At 40.6% G+C, this 13,600-nt stretch overlaps 1 protein-coding gene and 1 long non-coding RNA gene across 5 annotated transcripts in view; both read left to right on the top strand.

The window, feature by feature from the left end:
- The window catches only part of MAML3 (mastermind like transcriptional coactivator 3), a 391,314-nt gene that overhangs the window by 104,518 nt on the left and 273,196 nt on the right, over positions 1–13,600 (top strand). The gene's annotated exons all lie outside the window — the stretch shown is intronic.
- LOC116658677 lies at positions 8,180–10,554 on the top strand. The gene is made up of 3 exons (XR_004313932.1): positions 8,180–8,191; positions 8,453–8,454; positions 8,672–10,554. It is a non-coding gene; the product is annotated as an uncharacterized LOC116658677 (long non-coding RNA).

Raw genomic sequence — 13,600 nt, 5'->3', positions numbered from 1 at the left:
AATAAGAGTCCACCCATGAGACCATCACCACAATCAAGACCATAAACTTCTCCATCATCTCCAGAGCTTTCCTTTTGCCCCTGTTCAACTATTTTTTAAAAGATTGATTTTTTTTCCTTTTGTGGTAAGAACACTTAACATAAGAGCTACCCTCTTGCAAATTTACCTAAGTACACGATTCAGCATTGTTCATTATAGGCCCTGTGTTGTATAGAAGTTCTCCAGAACTTACTTATCTTGCATATTGAAACTCTATAGCCTTTGACAAACCCCTCCCCAGCTCCCCCTCCCCACTTAGAGATGTTCTAAAATACACACCAAGAGTTTGATTCTTGAGATCAACTCTAGGGGACCCACTGTTGGGAAAAAAAAGAAAAGAAAGCGTAATTTTATTTGTAACGTAACAACTTTTAAGTACATTGTTCTCGTACGACTTTAATCGAAATAGGAAGAAAAGACATTTCCCTTGAAGTGAGAAAAGACGGATCAGAGCACACTGTGTTTGAGGTAGGAAGCAGGATCCGTTCCTTCTCATCATCTCTGTTCCTTCTGCCCGAGGAGATCCTGCTCCTGTAGCTGTGCTGGGAGCTGGGGGCGCGCTGTGCAGTCTGCACCGAGCTGTGAAAGGGGTCGAGGCCGAGGTGCGGTCTAGCTCAGCACCCAACTTGAAACGGTCGTCGTGCGGCATGGCAGTGGCATGGCCATTCCTAAAGGGACAGGTTTGAAATTATTGTAGCTCTTTCATCCTCCGTGTGGTATCCCTGACGGTGCAGGTGCCGCCAGTAAATATGCACGTTCCTGCATGTTGGGTGACTGAGGTCTCTCCCTACATCCCTCTCCCAACTGCTGCTTCCACCTGCTGCCTATGAATCCAGAAAGGCAGTGGTGCATCCTGTGATGTGGTCAGCTGGTAGACCCTCCTCTTGCCTCACATGAGCATGTACTGTATCAGAATGGGCCTCAAATGCATGAGAGAAACACACACACTTGGTATTTAATGAACACTTTGGGTGGCAGGGTGTGTAAGCAGAAATACCATCAACAGCATAAGGCTGTGGGACAATGACAAGCCATTTAGAAAAGAAATATGTCCCGATCCTCACTTTCCTACGCGAGCCATTCCCTGTTGGAGATGTGCTTTGTTTCTCCTTTGAGTTCATCTTAATCCACTCTCGACTCTGCTGTTTGGTCTTCTATGAGCTCCTCAGTAAGAAATACAGCAGGGAAAAACTCTAAGAAAAAAGTAAACAGCTTAGACATAGAAGACAAACTTATGGTTACCAAAGGGGAAGGGGCTGATAAATTAGGAGTTTGGGATTAACAGATACACACTACTCTATACAAAATAGATAAACAACAAGGTCCTGCCATATAACACAAGGAACTACAGTCAATAACTTGCAATAACCTATAATGGAAAAGAATCTGAAAAAGGAGATATATATATATAAAACTGAATCACTTTGCTGTACACCTGAAACTAACACAGCATTGTACATCAACTATACTTCAATTAAAAATTAAAAATAAAATAAAAAATAAAAGTGGTGAGAATAAGGGGGAAAACTAAACCAGCCAGTTCTGAAAGGAAATAAACTTAAGATTTACCCCTCAGTGTTAGATGGAGCAATTTAGTGTTAGACTTTTTTGTTCAATTAGCATTTTAAGGGAGAGATTTCCATATATTTCCTAGAGGTAAGGACATGGTTTGTCTCTTAAGAGCTATATTTTAAAAGAAAGAGGCCAGGAATTTAAAATATATGTTTATATACTATATGGCTCAATTTAAATAAAGTTTAAAAACAGAAAAAAAAGAGCTCTATTTTATTAAGTGATGATTCCATTAATTGTGCTATTGGATAAAAAACGGGGAGAAAAACCTGGGTTGTGAGTTCAAACATTAGTCTGAAAAGGACTGTATTGATTTCAGCCACTTGGAACATGAACATTCCATCCTTGAGGGTTTAACCTTAGATCTTCCTTGACTCAGATTGTTGAACAACTAACCACATTTTTGACCTTTGTCTGGTAAATTGCCTTCCAGTGGGGTTTGTGAACATTACTCTGCCTGCATCTACCCATGTGTGACCCCCACCAATGCATGATTTGGTTTGGTTAGATATCATTAGGTGAAATTTACTGGAATTAAAAAAGCAGGAGTCAAAAACAATCAAACAAGAGTAATGCCTTCTTTATTACTCCCTCTTCAAGTCCAAAGCAAAACAAAACTTTGCTTAGTTACTGAATAGTTGAATTTATAGATATATGAACACTGGACAGTAAACCTCAACAAATTACTAAGGGTTTACATTTTTTGGTAACCTACTCCATTTCTGTCAAAGTCAGATCACAACCAAACTATCATACATCAGATGTTCATTTTTAAGGAATTGGCTTCCAGGGTGGGGCAAGGGACCAGGCTGTATTCAGCTCCCTCTCCCATGAGGCCACTTGGCAAGCAGTAGGAGAGCCCGGCCAAGAGCATGGGGACTCCGCGTCCTCACCTTGCCTCCTTCAAGATGCCTGACTGCCTTCCCTTAAAGGATTCTTGTGAAAGGGACAGAAGCTTTTTGTAAACACTTGGGTGCCGTACCATGCGAGTGGTGTTGTTTTGTTGTTGTTATTATTATTATTAGTCCACACTGTGAGAAGTGTGTGTAGTGATGACTCTGAGACCCATTGAAGATGATTAGGCATCAAAAAACAATTTGTTTATGTTTAGGCAGTTGTATTTCCAAAAGCTGGTAAGGCATTTAATGCATCTTACAAAGATTTTAAAATAAGAATTGAAGAAAGTTTTTAAAGTCTCATACCACTGCTTAACGCAGGCAAACTTCCTTTCATTTGATGATCAGTGCCTTGCCAACACGTGACCATTTACACCGCTCTCACGTATAAATGACTTCACCGTCTTGATGGCCCTATGTGACGGGCACTGTCCTCATACCCATTTTACACATACGGAAACGGAGACCTGGAGAGATGAGGGGACTTGTCTAAGATTGCAGAGCTGGTAAGTATCAGAGCGGTTTTGAATGCAGATACTCAGCGCTCTTCACCACTGCACCATCCTGCCTCATGTATCTTCTGGCACAAAACAGATACCTAGAGAGCGTTTGGTGACTGATGATCGAATCCCACTAGAGACACAAGGTGCCCAGTCAGCCGTTCCATCTGACTCTTGTTTCTCAGTATTCTACCCCTCAAAACCAGTAAAACCTTTCTTAACCCTGTCTTTCCAAGTTTTCACTTTTACTTACGCTTATTCATTCACTTATTTATTCTTTTGATAACTCTTTTGACACACTCCTCAAAACTAATAATACAGAGACTGAGAAACAAAATAAAGTACTGCATGGCCCCATGCCTGTGGGGTTCTTGGTCAAAAGGGGGAGGCAGAGTCATAAGCAGAGTAATTACGGTCCTCTAGAGAGAGAAGCAATAATAAGAGCGTGAGCAGGAGAGGGTGTCACAAGCTGTGTGGACAACTTGGGGAAGCCTTTGTGGGGCAGGTGGCACTTGGGCTGGACTTTAAAATATGTAGGAGTTTACAGGTGGAGAAATAAGGGAGAGCAGAGGGAACAGCATATGCTAAGGCAAGGAATCAGAAAATGGGAAGAAATTCAGAACAGCAGGGACAGCTGACGTGAGAGGTTTGGGTGAGGTTGGGAAGGGCTCCGTGTGCCATGGGTCTTAACGTCATCCTGCAGGTGAAACATTTGAAATGTCTCATGAATATGAGGCCCTGTAGACCTTTTCTAAATCAAAGTATAGTTGATTTACAAGATTGTGTTAGTTTCAGGTATACAGCAAAGTGATACACATTTTCTTCAGATTATATTCCATTATAGGTTATTATAAAACATTGACTATAATTCCCTGTGCTATATAGTTGATCCTTGTTGCTTATCTATTTTATGTATGGTAGTTTGTATCTGGTAATCCTATACTCCTATTACGTCCCTCCTTCCCTCCCTCCCCGTTAGGTAACCAGAGGTTTGTTTCCTGTATACCTTTGTTTACTCCACTGCATCTCCCAGCTCGGTCCTTTCCCATACTCTGCCTCCATCTCTTTTTCGAGGCTTGACTTCTTCCTGCTTTGCAAAGCCTTTCTGTCTCATCTAGTTCTGCATGAGCTCCTCCCTTTTCTAAATTCCTCCATTTTGTATTTGGAAACCCATTACTGCCCCTCCTTCGTGGTCATCTTTTCATGGGCTATGTCACTGCTACGGGGCAGAGAGAGCCAGGAAGGGCGAGGAAATGCAGCTGAGGTGTGTTTCTACAGAGCTCTCAGTGCCATGCCGCTCCGAGGCTGTGTTCGGTGAGTATTTTTAGGTCTACTGATTATGTGAAATCCATATGGGAGAACGGGTTCAGCTGGATCCTTCTGCTTCTATAGCTTTTCAGAAATTCAAACACCATTGAATGTTCTGAACACCTATTCACAGTTACAAGTTGGTGACCTCTTCTGGAGAATTCCACAGTTTTTTCCTTTCTATAACCTTTTGACCATGAGAGCTCAAAAGGACCTTGCAGGGGGAGCGACCAGTTCTATTCCCTCATTCTTTACAATGAGAGGTTTTTGTGTTTGTTTTCCAATGGCAGAAATGACACAAACTCATTGCAAGAAATCTTGAAATGTTTCCAAAAGTGAAAAGAAAGAATAAAAATTGGTCATATTCCTAGATCTCTAGTAGGTTTTCCTTCGAATACACTTTTAGAGATGACATTGACAGGTCAAAGAGTGTTCACATGTTGAAAGTCTTGTATCATGTGGCTAAATGCCCTCAGTAAGATTATGCACGTTCACCCACCTGTACCAGCAATGTGTGTGTGTGAGTCTGGTATTCTTATTTTTACGTGCTGTGCAGTAGAAAGTATTCTCAGATAACTAACAGTTTTTATAGTCAAAGGACTTTGAGCTTGCTTAGACTTGGTGAGGAACTGAACAGAGAAGTGAGATGATTTTAAATTTCTGGCTTAACTATAACTCATTAACAATTTCAGTCTCCTTGAGAAGAGAATAATGTCAATTTTTCAGTTTAGTCTGAAGTTTTCACTCAGATTAAACTCGCTCTGCATTCAGTGATAGAGGCTTAACCAATTCCAAGACAAGGTCATCTGTAGCCGTTTTGTCTGAATTTTATCACCAGCTGATAAAAGGGACATGTAACCTCTTTGAGTTTCCTTTGCCTTATCTTTTAAAATAAGTGGGTCAAACTAAATGATACCTAGACTATCTCCACGGATGATTCTAGAACCTAACTTGATATGGGTACCCCTGGAGTTATGGGAGTGCTGTTTGGTGAGTGAGAAATGAGACCTGTCTAGTTAAAAACTGAAGCAAATCTGAGGCTGAGTTAGAGTTAGAATCCAAAGTTCCGCATTTTCATTGGACAGTTTTTTTTTAGTACTCACTACAGAAGGCCCTTGGCCAGTTGCCAAGGCTGAGACTAGTTCCCAGTTCGTTCCAGTTGCTGATACAGTTGCTTCCAGTAAGGCTTGGGAGTGGGGATAAAGTACGGCTGGAAATAGACCCGTAAGAGAGTCTGAACACAGTTCTGAGGGTGGAGAGATCACATTCAATTGGGAGAGAAGGAAAATCCTTGTGAAAGAAGAAAATTTTCAGGTGCTGCATCTTGGCAAGTAAAGATGGTAGAAGGCAGTTGCAAAGAATCTTGTTATTTCCAAAATATGATGACTAATCCTATGAAAGATTAAAATTTATGGATAAAAGTTTCCATGCCGCTATTACAGGATTATTACAAAATTTAAGTTAGATTCCACTTCAACATTGTCATTCATTGAAAATCTTTGTATAACCCATATTGTGAAGCCTTTGCCAATGGATTACCTATTTGAATCCAAATTTAATATAACACAGTTTCGGTGGAAAGCTTGTGACAGGCTCATAGGGTTTGTTGTCTATCCCCTAATAACTTTATAGTCCCCTCAAATACAGTTGCAAACTTCCTCAAAAGTTTGAACCAGTGTGAAACTTTTTGTTCTCTGCCGTTGTCTACAAGAAAGAAATGCCATAGTTCATTTTTAAATATTTATTCTTTCTACAATAATATTAGACACACACACAATCTCCGCTTTGACCCTCAGAGGACAGCTGAAGGTCCAGTGTTCTGATGATCTCATATGGACACACACCGGCTATATTTGCGGAATAAATATTTAAATCATAGAATGAGTAAGCACTGGAAGAATAACGGACACGTTCTCTTTGTTGTTAATCTCTTTGTGTTCCAACTTGTTTTAAACACCCAATTTTTAAATTTTCCCATGTAGTAGACCAGCTAGAATAATCCCAACTAGTGGCAGTGCTGAAGGAAAGGGTAAGAAGCCCAGTATCACTAGATCCTGCAGCTCTTTTCGGGTTGGATTCTAATCTGCACCGTCGCTGCCTAGCATGAGACAGCTGGAGCTGGAGGTTTTCAGACGATGTTCTATGCTGATGCTGTTACCAGCCTATGTAATTTCCGGGTTTCTCATTATCAAAGGTGGCAGCTGTAATCTCTGTTGAATGCTGCAGTACCCAGAGAGGTCATAATGATGATGATTTTACCATCCCTGGGGTTTAAACTGTCTTCTCTGTTATGAGGCTTGCTGAGTGGCAGGGGGTAACGTCAGAACTCCCCCCTCCTGAAGCACTTAGCTGGCAGTGTTGGCAGTGTGCATCTGTATCTCAGCTAGCTGGGAGACTAGGACCGAGAGCCAGAAAGGTGTGGCAGGGTGGGGGTAGCATTTCAGTGCCTGAGAGTTGAAGGGGAAGGAGCTGCCATGAGGTAAAGGAACCTCTGGTTTTAAGCAATACAGAAGCAAAAATGGATGGGAAAGAAAAAAAAAAAAAAAAAGGAGAAAAGGAGGATGGGAGGAGGTGAATGAAATAAGGCTGACATGCCTTGGAATAAGCTGTTCCAAGCTTGGCTCCTGTTTTTGACCAGTTAGTAAAAGCTGATTTCATCTTCCTGTGTCATGTCTCCCCTGCCCAACCCAACAATCTTATCCTCTGTATTTGTGTGGACAATTTAGGGCAGGCCCCTTGACAAAGCTGGTGTGTGTTATCCAGTGTCTTATGTGTGGTAGTTTATCAATAAGTGAGTGTAAATTTAAAATAATTTAATCTGCTGTCTCCAGTTAAGCTGCCACTAAGCTACTAATGTGTGGTTGGTGTGGCATTTACAGACAAGAATGCAATTATCCTAAACATGGGAGGGAAGGGGTAGAGTGACCTGTGGACAGGATAAGTGCCAGAACTCATGGGAAGAAAGGAGTTGTAGGGGAAATAAGTTGGGGGCCACATGGGCACAGAGAAACCAGGATGGGCAAAGGGAAAGATGTGATGGGAAGAAAAGATCTGTATGGCACTTTATTCATTCCTTCTTACTCATAGGAATGCTATATCCACTTCCAAATGAAATAAGTTGATTATGTAAGCAGCTCTCACTCAGACTGAGGGAAAAAAATTCCACTTATTTTGTCTCCATCATCTTATTTTTGTCAAATCACGCAAAGAGTCCTCTTTAAACTGTCCACAATAACTTTAGTTAAAAATACAGATTTGGGACCAGAAAATTTAGATTGATTAATTTGGTATAAATTTTAAAGAACATAATAAATTGGCACCTTTACTTATCTCAGTTATGAAATAAAAATGTGCACATTTGCTGAGCTGATATAAAAAATGACATTTATGTAATAATTATGGGTGTCTTATTTCAGTCTTTTTAAAAGAAGCATGTAATTGAAGTGATAGATGTAATATTTGCAAATAGTATTACACTTACTAATATAGTTATAAGCCCTCTTTTTCTTTAGTTTGTGCTTTCTTTCTAGTTGGACTCTTTGATATGAATCTTTAAAAAAATTTCTCTATTTAAAGAAAACGTATTTCTATGCTATCATACAAGGTGAAAATGACTTGGTAATTAATCTAGCGTAGCAATTAACAGCCACAAGTTCAGATACCACACAAATAAGAAAGGGGTAAGGAGAGGGAATATCTAAAATCAAATATAAGCATGGATATTACCAAGAAAAGAAAGATAATTTAGTGTTTCTCTTGGTTTGTGATCTTTGAGGTATGATTGATTAATGAGGGAGATTATTAGTTGTCCTAATTGCAACACTGGTTTTGAAGAACGGGACCATTGCTGGAAGTGGTCAGGTCTGCTCTTCTGATGTGGGACTTGAACCAATAGGGCTCATCTCCCTTTTCCCCAGTTGCGTCGACTCTTTAGCTTCAGTGAGGAGAGAGCATCTGTCCACGGGGGCAGGAGCAGTGGATCTGAGCAGTGTCTGACACGGGAGCTGGGTCTGTGCTTCTGCAGCCCTTCTTACCTTGTAAAATTGGGGCTGGGGCTGCAATCAGGGTCAGTGGTTTCACCACAGAGGCCAGAGGTCATTGGGAAGACCAGAAGCAATATCCCAGTGACAATGACAGCTGTGCAGAAATAGGGGGGAAAAATGGAGAAACCTGAGAGTAAATGAAGTCTGTGGGGAGGACTCTCACTAGAGAGCATGAATCATCAAAGAGGTTCCAGAGTTACAACCAAGAAGTATTTGTGGCGATCAGTGGTGCAGAGGGTAATAATACAAACATAATAAAGAGAGAGGAGGAAGGCACAACAGAGATAAAAGAGGCCTCGCATTAAATGAATAGGGAGATAAGCTTAGTGATTATGCTCAAATGACTGAGTTCTTGATGGCAAAATGGCTGAGCTTCTGAACTGCTTCTTAAAACTGGCCTTTAAGAAGATAAATAAGGATAATTAAACAGTAATGAAGACCTGTTTCATTAAAAAAAAAAAGAAGAAGAAGAAAACAAATAAATAGGCAAGGTCTTGGATGATGTGTTAACCAGTGTTAATGGAAGTAGTAATGAATTCATCAAAATATGGACACTCTCCTTTGGAAATCACAAAGAATAATGAGGGTGAGAGAGAGAGACTGACACTATCCAGTGTCCAAGAATGAATATCCAGTTGTTGGCAGAGATAACACAGATAATCAAAGCACAGATTCATTCTCATATCTTATTTTGGCCTCCTTTTTTCAGAATTCTTGCCCCCGGAACCTGTTTATCAGACCTTCCAATAAGACTCCAAACTTGGCTTTCTCTCTTCTTCCTACCCCATCTATGATCCAGTGTTGCTAATATATAGTGAAAATAGTTTTAGAGAGCATTGCCCTGTATAATTCACAGAACAAGAGTCCCTGAATAATTCATTTCTAAATAGAATTAGTTTTAAACCTGTTCTAAGCATAGTACCTGCCCATAGTAAGCACAGTCATCCCTCAGTATCCACCGGGCGTTGGTTCCAGGACCCGCTGGGGATACCCAAATCCGCAGATGCTCAAGTCCCACAGTCGACCCTTGTATCCACAGTTCAACAGTTACATATTGTGTAGCACTGTATTAGTTATTGAAAAAAATCCACATGTCAGTGGACCTGTGCAGTTTCAACCATGTTGCTCAAGGGTCAGCTGTTCCATAGGCAGTTGTAGAATAAATAAATGAATTAGGAAAACTGCATTGCTAACAAATAGAACCTTTGAGTGGGTAAATATATGAACATCTATCAGACATTAGAGCTATGAGCCACAGACAGCATGGATTTATAAAACTTTTTATGTTAGATCAACTTAATTGATTTGGGGGGGGGGAATCTGAGAACAAGTGGACAAAAAGAATGCAGTAGATACATTATTATTTCTAAATACATCCAGACGTGAATGGAAGAATTGATACCAGGTCTCATAAAATTTGGTTTGGAAAAATGAATTCAAATTGACTTGGATGTGTCAAATTGATTGAAAATTGCCTGAAGGACTGAAAGTGTAATGATAAATGGCATTGCATGGAGTCTGGAGGAGGGTAGGAATCTGTGTTCGACGTGGTCTTACGGAAGATCTTCATTAATTATCTGAGGAAGGATGTAAACAGCACATTCATTAAACGTATAGAAGAGGCTAAATAGAGAGGAATTTTAAGTGCTGGGTAGGGTTGAGGACAATAAAAACTATAACCTGCTCAGGAACAGAATGATGCTAACAATTGAACGGAAATCAGTTAATGTTCTGGCAGTGTTTGCTCTCTGCTTAGCACAGTCCCCGGCACTGTTGAGGATTTAGAGATGAATTCAAGAGACTCAGCAGACAGATAACGCAAACAACTGACTAGCGTGAGGGGGACTGAGGGAAGTGGAGGTACAACAAACTGCTGTAGGAGTGAGGAAGGATGATGAAATTCTAAACAGAACAGCCAGGACTGCAGATTCATGTTATTACACTGTAAGAAAAACAAGACAGCGAGAAGCATTCAGGGGTAGTGACTAGGGTTAGGTCAAGGTTAACACCACGTGCAACCAAGAAGCACCAAGCAGAGAGACATTTGTCTTCCAGCACATGGTACGAGCCACAGATTACAGAGTCAGGACATTCGGGCTCGTCTAGTGCAAACTCACCTCTCAATGGGACCTTTTTTAAATTATTCTTTTCTTTCTTGTGTTAAGGTAAATTACTAGATACTGTTCTTAATTTCATTTTTTTATTATGCTCTGAGGATCAATTCTATGGAAATACGTATAATTATGTAAGAAAGTATTGCACGTAAAGATGTTCATTAGAATATTATTTATAATATTAAACCAGTGGCAACACCCTGACATCTAGTAGTTGGGGAAAATTTAAGTTTCCTACCTCCAATTGACAGGATATTCTCCAGCCATTCATGGGTGCTTATGAAGAATTAGAACAGGAAAATGTTCATATTTTAATGTTATGTGAGAAAAGTAGGATGCAAAATTTACCATAGGGCTTAATTAAAAGCAAAAGGCTAGCGTATGCTTAGAAACAAAATACATCAGTGGTTATCTTTGTCACTGGGGTGAAAGAGGATGTTAGAAAATGTAGTATTTGGTGAGTCTGACCAACTAATTTGTTCAGAGTGTTTATTCCTGTCTCTAAAGGTTTTTATTTGTATTTTAATATGTTTTGATGGGCTTCTAGTAAAAGCACTTAGGGAAGGTATAGTGATGTAGCTATGTGTTTTTCCTTTGGGAAAGCAAAACTTGTTTCCTAATTATTGAAGGATATTCGCTTACCTGAAGATGGATGTATAGTAAGCACACCTGGAATACCAAATGAAAATGTGGCTCATGGTCTTATAATAAAGATGTAACCCAGTGGATGAAAGACAAGGATGTAGATTATAACCACCACGACAGAGGACGGGCTGACCACACACAAACACACACACACACACACACACACACACACACACACAGTGATTACACCAGTCACTCCTCAGGACTGAGAACCAGTGGAGGATGGGTGAGACACCAAATGCTCAAAGTGAAGGAGGATACCAGGCTTGTTCTATGTAGTACTTTTCAAAGTGGTGGAGAGTACTGGGTGAGAAGCACGTTACTAAAGGAAGTCTAAGCAGACCCAGCAGAACTAGAGCTGACAGGCTTGTCCTCTAAAAGTCTCCTTGAAACAGTGGAGCTGTTCTTTTTCCTTCCCATCTCTCTCCATTCCATAGTTAAGTCTTGCTCTTCCCTTTAATTCTCACTTCCCTTTCCCAGCCTCAGTCTTAGGAGAACTGAACTATATAACCCAGGTGTGTATCTGGCCATTTCTAGAGTAGTTTGTTTTCAGAGTATTTGTTTTTCAAAGTATTTTTCATCGGGAGGGAAAAATCCTTCCATACTCTTTGTCAACATATTTTATCCTGGAAGTTGTCAAACATGCAGCGGCCGAGGAGGTATGATGATCTCGGGCACCGTCACTCAGAGCCTGCGGTTGTCAAGGCTTGCCACCCTTGCTTCATCTAGCCTCCTCTTTTTTTTTTTTTTGTCAGAGTAAAAAGCTCAACCATCATGTTGTTGCACCCTTATTTACTGCAGGATGCGTCTCTAAAACCTATGGCGATTTCTCATATAATCACACTGCTGTTATCTGACCTAACAAAATTAGCAGTAACTCCTTCCTATCATCTGACACCCAGTTCATAATGGGATTTTCTTAATGGTCTCAAAAAAGGCTTTTCCTAGTTGGTTTTTTCCATCAGGATGGAGACAGAGTCCACACAGTACACTGGTTGTTCTGTCTCTTAAATCTTTTTAATCTCAGTCTTTGCTTCCTCTCCTCCTCACCATCCTCCCCCTCGCCCCTGATTAACATGTTGAAAACATTCTTTTAACGTCTTGGGAAAATATTCATGGAGTACTCCCAGGAAGGACTTGGAATAACAAGGTTGAGGACAGTTAACTTAGCCCATTTCCATTTCTGTGAGAATTTTTCCAAAGTATTTCAGATGGTTCTCTCACTTTTATTATTAAGCATTTGGGAAGATTTCCCAGCCTCCTTAGGTAAGCCAGTCTCGGATTACTGAAAAGACAGAATGTGTTTTCTTATCGCCAACCAGTAACCTTTATAATATCGGTCAGGCCTTTCCCCCTTCATCTGACTTCAGTAGAACCAAGAGGTCTTTAGTTATATCATGGAGTTCATGTAACTCCACATTGTGTCCTGCAATGATTTATATATTTTTATGGTGATGGTTCTGTTGTTTTACAAATGAAAGCAAGATGTGGTACATGGTGGTTAAGAACACAGATGGCTGGATTCAAATCTCAACTCTGCCACTTCCTAGCGATGTGTGCCTTGGAAAGTCACTTATCCTCTCTGCACCTCGGTTTCCACATCTGTAAAATTGCGGTCACAGTAGTACCGATCTTGTTGGGTTGTTGTTAAGATTAACGCACATGTTGCCTAGAGTAAAGTCTGTCATATACCAGGCCACTTACATAAGTGTTAGTTTTATAGTGTTTATATGTCCTTGTTATAAAAACAAGAAAATCAACCTCAGCTTGTAGACAGATAACCCTTAGTTTTCCTTAGACTGTTTGAAAGGAGAAAAATCTGTAAATAGAAGGAAAAGGTGAGTAATTTGTGGAACTGTATAAAAGTTGCATTTTCTCAGTATTAGGAGGAATTCTCTAGATCGTCATCACTTTTCCCCAGAAAAGTTGAAATATCAGAGTTAACAGCATTTCGAGTGAAATCAGCTGAGAACAGAGCCTAAGAGCATATGCCGAAAGAATCAGTTGTAATACGAGTTCGCATCATTTCTCTGTTTTGGATGAATAATGTTTATTAAACTTGCATATTTAAATGAAAAAGCACAAGAAACTATTTTAAAAGCCACGTCTGAATGCCAGCAAATGTTTCAAAGAACAAATATAAGCTTGTTATAACAATTTTCTACAAATTCCCTCCCTCCCCTTACCCGCCAAAGCAGCCTTTACAATCTTAGTGCTCACTAGGCCTGGGCGTAAAAGGCCGAATGTGAAGGGTGTAAAAGAGCCCATTGTCTAGGCTGCTCCTGGGTGATGTGAGGGCTTCGGAACCCCAGCAGGAGGGGTTCGCCGGTCCGAAGTGCCTGCCCAGAGCCTGGCTTCCATGCTGCTGGCCACAGCCACTTAAGCAGACGAGTTGGAAATTCTTAGAACCTTGTGGCTGGACAGACTCCCGGTGGCAGGGGTGGGTGGTTAAGGGACTTGGGTCTCACAGGAAGGAGGGATGG

Source organism: Camelus ferus, chromosome 2 (assembly GCF_009834535.1).
Source record: "Camelus ferus isolate YT-003-E chromosome 2, BCGSAC_Cfer_1.0, whole genome shotgun sequence".
NCBI classification, from domain to species: domain Eukaryota; kingdom Metazoa; phylum Chordata; class Mammalia; order Artiodactyla; family Camelidae; genus Camelus; species Camelus ferus.
Note: the sequence above shows the minus strand (reverse complement) of the source record. Positions and strands in the feature narration are given on the sequence as shown.